At 45.5% G+C, this 10345-nt stretch overlaps 1 long non-coding RNA gene across 1 annotated transcript; it reads right to left on the bottom strand.

Moving 5' to 3' along the window:
* Window positions 1-4685: 4685 nt before the first annotated feature.
* On the bottom strand, window positions 4686-6686 carry LOC134935118 (uncharacterized). The gene is made up of 3 exons (XR_010179913.1): window positions 6602-6686; window positions 4888-5037; window positions 4686-4778 (listed from the first exon to the last, which is right to left on the bottom strand). It is a non-coding gene; the product is annotated as an uncharacterized LOC134935118 (long non-coding RNA).
* Between the last annotated feature and the right edge of the window lie 3659 nt (window positions 6687-10345).

Here is a 10345-nt window from a genome sequence, read left to right as displayed (position 1 = left end):
CAGTAAAATTACCCAAAAATCAAAATTAAAAGCGTCTGATGAGAAGCATAAACTTGCCAATATGCCATTTACGACACGGTGTGGCAAGGAACGTCTGAGGCCCTGGCCTATGTTCATGGCTAGTGGTTCAGATTCACATGAGGATGGAAGCACTCATCCTCTTGCTAGAAAACTGCAGTGCCACTCCTAGATGGGCCAAGTGTTTGTGTCGGCCACTTGGGTCGCTTAGCTTAGTCACACAGCTACCTCATTGCACCTCTTTTTTCTTTGCATCATGTGCTGTTTGGGGACTATTTTTTAAATCTGCCATCCTGTCTGACACTGCAGTGCCACTCCTAGATGGGCCAGGTGTTTGTGTCGGCCACTTGGGTCGCTTAGCTTAGTCACACAGCTACCTCATTGCACCTCTTTTTTTCTTTGCATCATGTGCTGTTTAGGGACTATTTTTTAAATCTGCCATCCTGTCTGACACTGCAGTGCCACTCCTAGATGGGCCAGGTGTTTGTGTCGGCCACTTGGGTCGCTTAGCTTAGCCATCCAGCGACCTTGGTGCACCTCTTTATTTCTTTGCATCATGTGCTGTTTGGGGACTATTTTTTAAATCTGCCATCCTGTCTGACACTGCAGTGCCACTCCTAGATGGGCCAGGTGTTTGTGTCGGCCACTTGGGTCGCTTAGCTTAGCCATCCAGCGACCTTGGTGCACCTCTTTTTTTCTTTGCATCATGTGCTGTTTGGGGACTATTTTTTAAATCTGCCATCCTGTCTGACACTGCAGTGCCACTCCTAGATGGGCCAGGTGTTTGTGTCGGCCACTTGGGTCGCTTAGCTTAGTCATCCAGCGACCTCGGTGCAAATTTTAGGACTAAAAATAATATTGTGAGGTGTGAGGTGTTCAGAATAGACTGGAAATGAGTGGAAATTATGGTTATTGAGGTTAATAATACCATGGGATCAAAATGACCCCCAAATTCTATGATTTAAGCTGTTTTTGAGGGTTTTTTGTTAAAAAAACACCCGAATCCAAAACACACCCGAATTCGACAAAAATTCTTAAGGGAGGTTTTGCCAAAACGCGTCCGAATCCAAAACACGGCCGCGGAACCGAATCCATACCAAAACCCAAAACCCAAAAAATTTCCGGTGCACATCACTAGTGATTAGACATCTATTTAGGTGACGGGACCTATTGATATAGAATGAACACATGTTGTGTCCAGTACAGTATACAGTGTGGGAGTGGTGTTGTGGAGTGGGGGATAATTGCAGGGCCGGTTCTAGACCTTGTGGTGCCCAAGGTGAAGTTTTCTGTGCCCCCCCCCTTCCCTGGTAAAATTGAGCTGGTGCGCGCTAAAAGCACGCGCCCAAAAATAGGGGTGTGGCCTCAGTTATCTCCCTGTACTTGTGCCCCCCTGTAGCTGTGCCCCCAGTACTTGTGCCCCCAGTAGCTGTGCCCCCTGTAGTTGTGACCCCAGTAGTTGTGACCCCTGTAGCTGTGCCCCCAATAGATTTGCCCCTTGTAGCTGTGCCCCCTGTAGCAGTGTCCCCTAGCTGTGCCCCCAATAGTTGTGCCCCCAGTAGATTTGCTCCCAGTAGTTGTGCCCCCTATAGTTGTGCTACCAGTAGTTGTGCCCCCCTGTAGCTGTGCCCCCAGTAGCTGTGACCCCTGTAGCTGTGCCCCCAATAGTAGTGCCCCCTGTAGCTGTGCACCCTGTAGTTGTGCCCCCTGCAGCTGTGCCCCCAGTAGCTGTAACCCCTGTAGCTGTGCCCCGGTAGTTGTGCCCCCAGTAGCTGTGACCCCTGTAGCTGTGCCCCTGTAGTTGTGCCCCCAGTAGTTGTGACTCCTGTAGCTGTGCCCCGGTAGTTGTGCCCCCAGTAGCTGTGACCCCTGTAGCTGTGCCCCTGTAGTTGTGCCCCCAGTAATTGTGACCCCTGTAGCTGTGCCCCAGTAGCACCGCTTACAAACACACACAATAAAAAAAAAAACCTACACAATACTTATCAGCCCCGCTCCTGCTGCGCTGCCCTCCATCTCCGGCCGCCGGCTCCTCTCTATGGGAGAGACGTCATGACGTCTCTCCCATAGCAGCGCCGCACAGACACTAGAGGTCAATTATGACCTCTAGTGTCTGTCAGTGGAGCTGGCTGCAGCGGGGACCCACACAGCCCACGGCGCCTGCTGCAGCCGGGGAGAGAGCAGCGGGGATCAGTAGCGGCTCTTGTCACGGCAGCTGCGGCGCCCTGGGAACAGCGGCACCCCGGGCAAAAAGCCTGCTTGCCCGTGGCAAGAACCGCTACTGGATAAATGGTAGGCCTTCCTTACTTGTACAGACTAGGCAAAGTGAACACTTTTTATATGTGAGTATGACAAGCACAAATTGATGTTTATATGTGGTGTTGGTGGTGGAGATATTTGAAGGAGGTTCTTTGGGATCTGCCGATAGTTATGCTTGATGAATTTTGTCCCGAGATCGGCAGTGAAAGGTAAGCAGAAGATACCCGTGATATCTCCTGCTTTACCTTTATATAATGAGTGTCAATTTCTACAAAAGCAGGTGAACATGTTCAGTTTCATCTACTTTAGTAGACATTAAAGGCAGCTGTATTAAGCGTAGAGAAGTGATAAAGCAATGATCAAGCAGTGATAAGTGTAAGGTGATAATCCGCTCCTAACTGTTAATTTACATATTGGAGCCGATTGGCTGGTGCATTATCACCTTCCACTTATCACTGCTTCATCACTTAATACATCTGGTCCTGAATGATAATGAATAAATTGCGTAAACACAATCTCCTTCCACTTCAGCATGAGGGACTTTATGGGGTAAATTTACTAAGATTCGTAATTCTCCCGATTTGGTGGGAGAATAATCACGAATGACATCGAAAGTGTAAAACTGCAACTTTTTGAATTGGTTACGACGGATTTACTAAGCTGTCGTATTCGTATTTTTTGTTTTGTCCGATGTCGATGTCATTCGTGGTTTTCTGGTGTAGAATGCGGCCGATTTGCTTGTTTTGCGGCCGTGTTTTTAGTTTATTTTACGACTGCGTCACATGTCTGTTACGGCAGTGATTTTGATGTTGCGGCCGCGTTTTTAGTCCTAAGTTTCGTTTTTGTCACGCGTCCGTGATTGGTTGTATTCGTGATGGAGGAGTGTCTGTGCACATTACTATAAAACCGCCCCAAACACATCGCACCTCGTGGGTTTAGCTAGTGGAGAGGAGAGAGGAAGGTGTATTTGGAGTTGGTGAGTTTGGTGGAGTTTTTGGTGGATTTGGTGCGGAGTTTTGTGATTGTTGAGTGCTGTACTGTGTGTGTAAGTAGTCTTGTCATATTTGTAGTATTGTTTTTTCACAGTTTGTAAACTTTTTTGTCCTTGTTTTTTTTTTATAGTCTTTTGTCATTGTTTGTGAGTGAGTGAGCGTGTGTGTTGGCTGTGTGGTGTGTAGTAGTAGTAGTGGAGGAGTGTGTTTTCTGTATTGATTTTTCTGTGTTTTGTGTTGTTTGTCCTCATGTCTGACTCAGAGGTCAGTGTGGTGGAGGAGGTTAGTGAGAGGGAGGCGGTTAGTGAGGTGGAGGCTGTTAGTGAGGTGGAGGAGGTGAGTGAGGTGGAGGGGGTTAGTGAGAGGGAGGAGGTTAGTGAGGAGGAGGAGGAGGGGGTGCCTGTTGCTGCATTCTCCAGTGAGAGTGATGGTGCTGTGGCTCCGCAGCCACGCACCACTACCAAGACTGGCAGGAATATTAAGTTCAGCTATGCTGAAAACATGGCGTTGGTGCGTGAGCTGATGAAGCACCATCGGCAATTGTTTGGGCAGGATGCTGCCAAGGTGTCCTCCCGCAGGAAGTCTGTCCTGTGGGGGAAAGTAATAGTTGCCGTAAATAGTGAGGGTGTGGTGAGGCGGACTGAGGACACGTGTCGCAAGAGGTTCTATGACATAAAGCGCCGTGTCAAGGCCAAGATGGCCAAAGAGGCTAAATCAGCACGCAAAACCGGGGGTGGCCCCCCTTTCCGGGCAACCTATCGGGAGTGGGAGGAGCCTGTGCGGGCACTGATTCCAGCAGAAGTGGTGTCTGCAACTCATGTCCGGGATTCGGACCGACCCACGCAGGATGGTGAGTTTGATAAATCGAAATTATATTTTAAAGTGTGCAAAATGATAATGGTGGAGAAATTATTTTTAAAAAGTATGCATACATTGTTGGTCATGTATTGCAGGCCTATGCACCCTTATGCTGTTTTTGTGTTTTTAAACTGCATTTCCCATCTTGCCTTGGCTGTATTTTTTTAAATTTATAATGCAAAATCAGGTGCAGTGCATGCTGGTATGTGTAGTTGCAATAATTAATATGAGATATTGCTTGGACATAGCTGTTGTATCTAATAGCAGCTTGTTCTGATGGTTTTTTTTTAAATTCAATTTTTAAATAAACTTTTAATTTACATTTTGGCTCAAGTTGCAAGTAATCAATCTATGCAATATCTGACACATAATTCATCAATGTAACTTTTTTTTTTGTGCAACACCATGAACATTTTTATATACATAACAAATTAAGGAATCACGGAGATCTTAAGCAGAAATTAGTTTAATTTACAATACGTACAAGATGGTTACAGTACACTAAGGCTTTGCAGTTTGCATTTTTTTACAAAGTATGGTCGTAATGTTTTTACAACTTTTTCAACAGTCCGACAGACCAGCCGGCCAGACAGGCCACAGACAACTCAGGATGATGCTGGGATTGCAGGTAAGAATTCACTGTAGTCACATATTCTGCAAACACATAGAAGTACAAAATATTAATGTTTATATATTCTCATAGGTTCAGCTTCTGTAAGCCGCCCTCCTCTAAGGCGCCCATCACAGGGCTCGGGGCACTTACCCAGGAGGCCAAGTAAGACACGGCGTCTTGTCTCTGAATCTGCGGCTCCATCTTCCCCACCCAGGCGGCGCATTTCTGCAGTCTCACCCCAGCCACCACAGGCACTATTGGCGAGTCCACAGAGTGATGAGCCCAGATCACCTCAGTTATCTGGTGAGTCAAAACATAAACTAAACACATAGCAAATCATCTACACAGTACAGTTACTATGATGTGAGTTGTAGTTGAGATTACATGTTTCCCATAACAAACAATGTGATGTTACGTCTTAAATTTTTAAAGGTGCAAATGCAGAATTTTTCAATATTTTAGTGGTTGCTATCGCCAACATCAAATTTAAAAATGAACAGACATTTGTAAAAATTTAGCCCACACACGTGCACATAAAAATAACAACACATTACTGGCTTAAAATAAAAAAAACAACACCCCCTCCACACCATTATAGTGTTCACACACCTCCCCTGTCCTGTATGTAGACTGCTTACTTGCTCCGCTCCTCGGGAATATCCAGGTAAGCAGTCTATATCCTGGACAGGGGAGGTGACAGAACACTGTAATGCTGTGGAGGGGAGGTAGTTAGGTGAGGATTCCGCAAATCAGTCTATGTGCACGCCTGTGATGGTATATATGTGTTTGTAAACCAAAAAAATTACAAGTTTAAAAACACAATTAAAAATACAAAAATAATGGAGTATTATGAATGTAGAAATGTTTAGAACTAGCAAAAATATTATTTGTAAAGTAAACAGTGCATGTTGTCCACCCCATACAGAGCCAAGCTTGATGCCCGACGTGGACCAGCAGGGACAAGACCAACAGGCAACATTCACACTGCAACTAACACCTGTTGACCCTAGCCAGCCAATACAGCCGCAGGATATCCCCCAAGCCTCCATGAGTCCACAACTGGTACAAGCTCCACCCCAGCCACAAATTCCAGATGACTTTTGGTCCAGTTGGACAAGCCAACAGACCCAAAGCAATGCCAGCCTGACCGCACATACCCAACACCTTGCCAGTCTGCCCCATCATCTACCGCGCATTAGTCGCAACTCGGGCAGACTGATTGTCCAAGTAGGCCGAATCGCAACATCGATGGAGCAAATACGGGCAGACAACAACCAAATGCTGGCTCATTTAACGCGCATCATTGATGAGCAACAGCGCCAGCACCAAACACTCATACAACTAATACAGCACAACCAGGTTGTGAATGAATCTTTATCCCAGATTGTAGCCAGCCACACTGCAACCAACACACAACTGAATGCCAGCATAAATAATTTGAGCAACAACATAACATTGATGGCAGCACAACAAGTGACCTCCAGCTCTGGAACCACGACCCCTACCCAAACGCCAGTAACCTCCCCTGTTCGGCGATCCTCCCGAGCACGTGCCAGTGAGCCAGCACAAAGCACAGCACCCAGCACACACAAGCGCAAAAAATAATACATCAAAAACTTTTGAGTAACGCAATAAAAAATTTGTTTTGACAAACACACAACTTCCTGTGTCCGTCTCAAACATTGTAGAAGCTGCTATGTATGTATGTATGTTTTTATGGGGTAATGAATGACAATGTATTGATAACATAAACTAACTACAATGTACACACCACTATAAACAACAAACAGTAAGTAACAAAACACACAATTGTTTGTATTGCAAAGTGTTTAGTCAAGGATAATTACATCCTACAAAAACTTACCCGAAAAATACCGCTGAATCACTTCTTGCCGTACCTGCCTCCCTACATATGTACTCACACTGTCACCAGATGTTTCTAACTCCTCTGCTTGCGGACTGCTTTCTCCCTCATCATGTGCCAGATGTTGACTTAAACACAGATTATGGAGAAAACAGCAGCAGAACACAATCCTAGTCACCTTTGAGGGTCTATACAACAAAAGGCCTGCAGATTTATCCAGACACCGAAACCGTGATTTCAGCACACCAAAACATCTTTCTATCACATTCCGCGTAGCCTTATGTGCATGATTGTAACTGTGTTCAGCAGGAGAATCAGGTTGGGACAATGGAGTAAGGAGCCAAGAGTAGCAGCCGTAACCACCATCACCTGAAAAACAGATATAGTCAACATTAGTACATTTGTAAGATTATTCATTACCCAAGTCAAAAATGGAGTTTGTTGTTAAAAGACATACACACAACACATTTTAAACATACCCAGCAGCCAGCCATCAGGCATTTGTCCGTCCTCAAATTTATCGAAGAGCGATGACTGACTGAGGATGAAGGAGTCATGGCAGCCACCAGGGTAACCTGCAACAACACTCATAATTTTTAATTTTGCATCACAGACCGCCTGGACATTAGTGGATTGGGCCATATGTCTATTAGTATATATATATTGACGGCCCCTAGGTGATCTCAGCTGAACGTGTGTGCAATCTATGGCCCCCAGCACATTGGGCATGCGAGCAAGCTCATAGAAAGCTACCCTGACAGCACGCCACTCCGACTCCTGGGTAGGGAAGCAGATTGAGGCATTAATATGTGGCTCCAAGACATCCAAAACCTGAGTGGACATTAAACAATCTAAGGTGAGTGTCATGTTAGGTATTCTATACAATACTGTGTTGTAAGAGCTTACAGAAGCAACACTTAGACATAACCGGCTATGTATTTTTTGACTCACCTGATTCAAATATTTTGAAAAGGTTGGCTGTGAGATACCAATAACGTCGCCTGCCACAGCCTGGAAGCTCCCAGTAGCCATAAAGTGTAACACAGCCAGGAGTTTGTGCAAGCCTGAGACAGAGCGAGAGCGTGCTGTCTCAGGGTCTAGTCCCAGTTTGACAAGGTCATACAGGCGGAAAATGTTGGTTCTATTTAGGCGGAACATCTGTATGACCCTATCATCGGACAATGCGTTTAAGTTTAAACGACCCCTAAAAAAACGTGGCTGGCGCAGCCTCCGCGGCACCTGGACAACCTGCTGACCATGTTCACTTACCTGGCCCTGATTTCTGGAAGCCTCATGGAGCAGTCTAAGGTATCCCACAGCAAACAGAAAGTCATTGGCACACACCACAGCAGCCATTTCAGAGTGAGAGAATTTCAAAATGTGCCTGGAACACTTTTATAGGGCCAAACATTCAGGTGTGAGTAATGGATAATTGAGTACACATGTAAACACGCTTTTCAAAAGCAGGTGCGTTTTTTTTAGGACTTTTTTACGATTTGTAGTTTTTCACGGCCGCAAATGCATTTTCACGTCAGACATTACAATTACGAATGGTTAGTAAATGACCGAGATTCATATCTAAACAGGCGTATTTTGACCGATGGTGTATTCATTCGTAATTTTTTACAACTACTTCCAAAAAATTACGAATGCCCTCATCTCTGCCGTGATTTGAGTTTAGTAAATTACCGAGATGACACTTTGAAGAAAAAACGGCATCTCGGTCAAAATCGGGACCTTAGTAAATTTACCCCTATGTGTTAATTTCTTTTTTTGCTAAATTTATATGCTATGAACCACCACCGACTGCTAAGTTATTCAGCTGCGTGGTTAATGTAGGACTGGGAACAGTGAGGCAAATATTTTGCAGAACAGTTTTGAAAATTGTGTTCATGTCTAAACTACAGCAGTTTTATATGTTGTGCTTCAAGGACAGGGTCTAATGATGTATCTGTAGCTGTTACTGATCTCCCTTGTTAAGAACGGGCATGCAGGATTGTCTGAGATAAAAGCTTGTGACAATTAGGATGAAGCACCTGCTAGGTGCAAGAATGTGGCTGGGTTATTTCCATACTGCCATTTGCTGTTTTGTGAGTGTGCTGACTGATGTTACTGTTATACCAGAGAGTGCTGCAACATGACAGACATCAATCACAACTAATTGCCGTATCTACTGTTAAAATGGGGAAGACTTTTATTTAAAAAAAAAAAAAAAAAAAAAAAAAAAAAGATAACTGTGTCTTTAAAGACAAAGGCGTTTATTTACTAAGCTTCATAGGGGAAGATATACAGTATTCTTCTTCTTATCCTTTATTTATATGTTGCCACAAGGGATCCGCAGCGCCCAAACCACAGTACATAATCAAAAGAGCAAACAAGAAAACAGCACTTACAGTTCAAGACAATATAGGACAGGTATAGAAAACCTGGGGTTAGGTGCCATCAAAGGGAGAAAGCAGTGCTTAAAGTGGTCCCAGAGAGGTGGTGGAACTCCCCCTCCCCCCGTCGCCCATGCAATAAAGGTATTGCGCACGGCGTAGGCGCATGCCCCCCAAAAGGGGTGTGGTATTAAAAAGAAAGGGGCGTGGCCACACAATAGTAATAATGCCCACAGTAGTAGCACCCCTAATACACATAATGCCCACAGTAGTAGCACCCCGTAATACACAATGCCCACAGTAGTAGTGCTCCTTATGCAATGTCCACTGTACTGGTAGTGCCCACAGTGGTAGTTCCCCTTATATAGAGCCCATAGTAGTGGTGCCCCTTATGCAATGCCCTCAGTAGTAGTGCCACTTATGTCCTCAGGAGTGATGCCCCTTATGAAGTACCCCCTTTACAATGCCCTCATTAGTAGTGCCCCCATTAGTAATGCCCTTAATGGTAATGCCCCTGTGTGGTATTGCCACCAGTAGTAATGTCACCTGTAGTAATGCCCCCAGTCGTTTAGCCCCTGTAGTTATGAGTTATGCCCCCAGTAGTAATTCCCCCCTGTAGTTTGCCCCTTGTAGTTTAGCTCCCCTGTAGTTTAACCCCCCTGTAGTAATGCCCCCACTAGTTTAGCCCCCAGTAGTTATGCCCCCAGTAGTAATGTCCCCAGTAGTAATATCCCTGTAGTTATGCCCCCAGTAGTAATGCGCCCCTGTAGTTATGTCCCCAGTAGTTTTCTCCAAGTAGTAATGCCCCCAGTAGCTTGCCCCCTTGTAGTTAGCCCCCAGTATAGTCCCTGTAGATTAGCACCATGTAGTTTGCCACCAGTATTTTGCCCCAAGTAGTAATGCCCCAAGTAGTTTAGCCCCCTTGTAGTTTATCCCCCAGTAGTAATGCCCCCCTGTAGTTATGCTCCCAGTAGTAATGCGCCCCTGTAGTTTGCCCCCTTGTAATTTGCCCCCAGTATCTTGCCTCCTTGTAGTTTGCCCCCAGTAGCTTGCCCCCTTGTAGTTTGCCCCCAGTAGTTAGCCCCCTTGTAGTTTGACCCCAGTATCTTTCCCCCTTGTAGTTTTCCCCCAGTAGATTACCCCTTGTAGTTTTCCCCAAGTAGATTGCCCCCAGTGGTTAGCCCCCTGTAGCTTGCCCCCAGTAGTTTGCCGCCAGTAGATTGCCCCAGTGGTTAGCCCCCAGTAGCTTTCCCCCAGTAGATGCGCTGCTAATACAGTCACACATGTTTAAAAACAAAACAAAAAAACACCATACATACCAAGCCCGCTCCCGCGTCCGACCACTGTGATCCTCTTGGCATCCGGC

This window comes from Pseudophryne corroboree, chromosome 6 (genome assembly GCF_028390025.1).
Source record: "Pseudophryne corroboree isolate aPseCor3 chromosome 6, aPseCor3.hap2, whole genome shotgun sequence".
NCBI classification, from domain to species: domain Eukaryota; kingdom Metazoa; phylum Chordata; class Amphibia; order Anura; family Myobatrachidae; genus Pseudophryne; species Pseudophryne corroboree.
The sequence above is the reverse complement of the archived record's forward strand: the minus strand, read 5'-3'. Positions and strand labels throughout refer to the sequence as shown.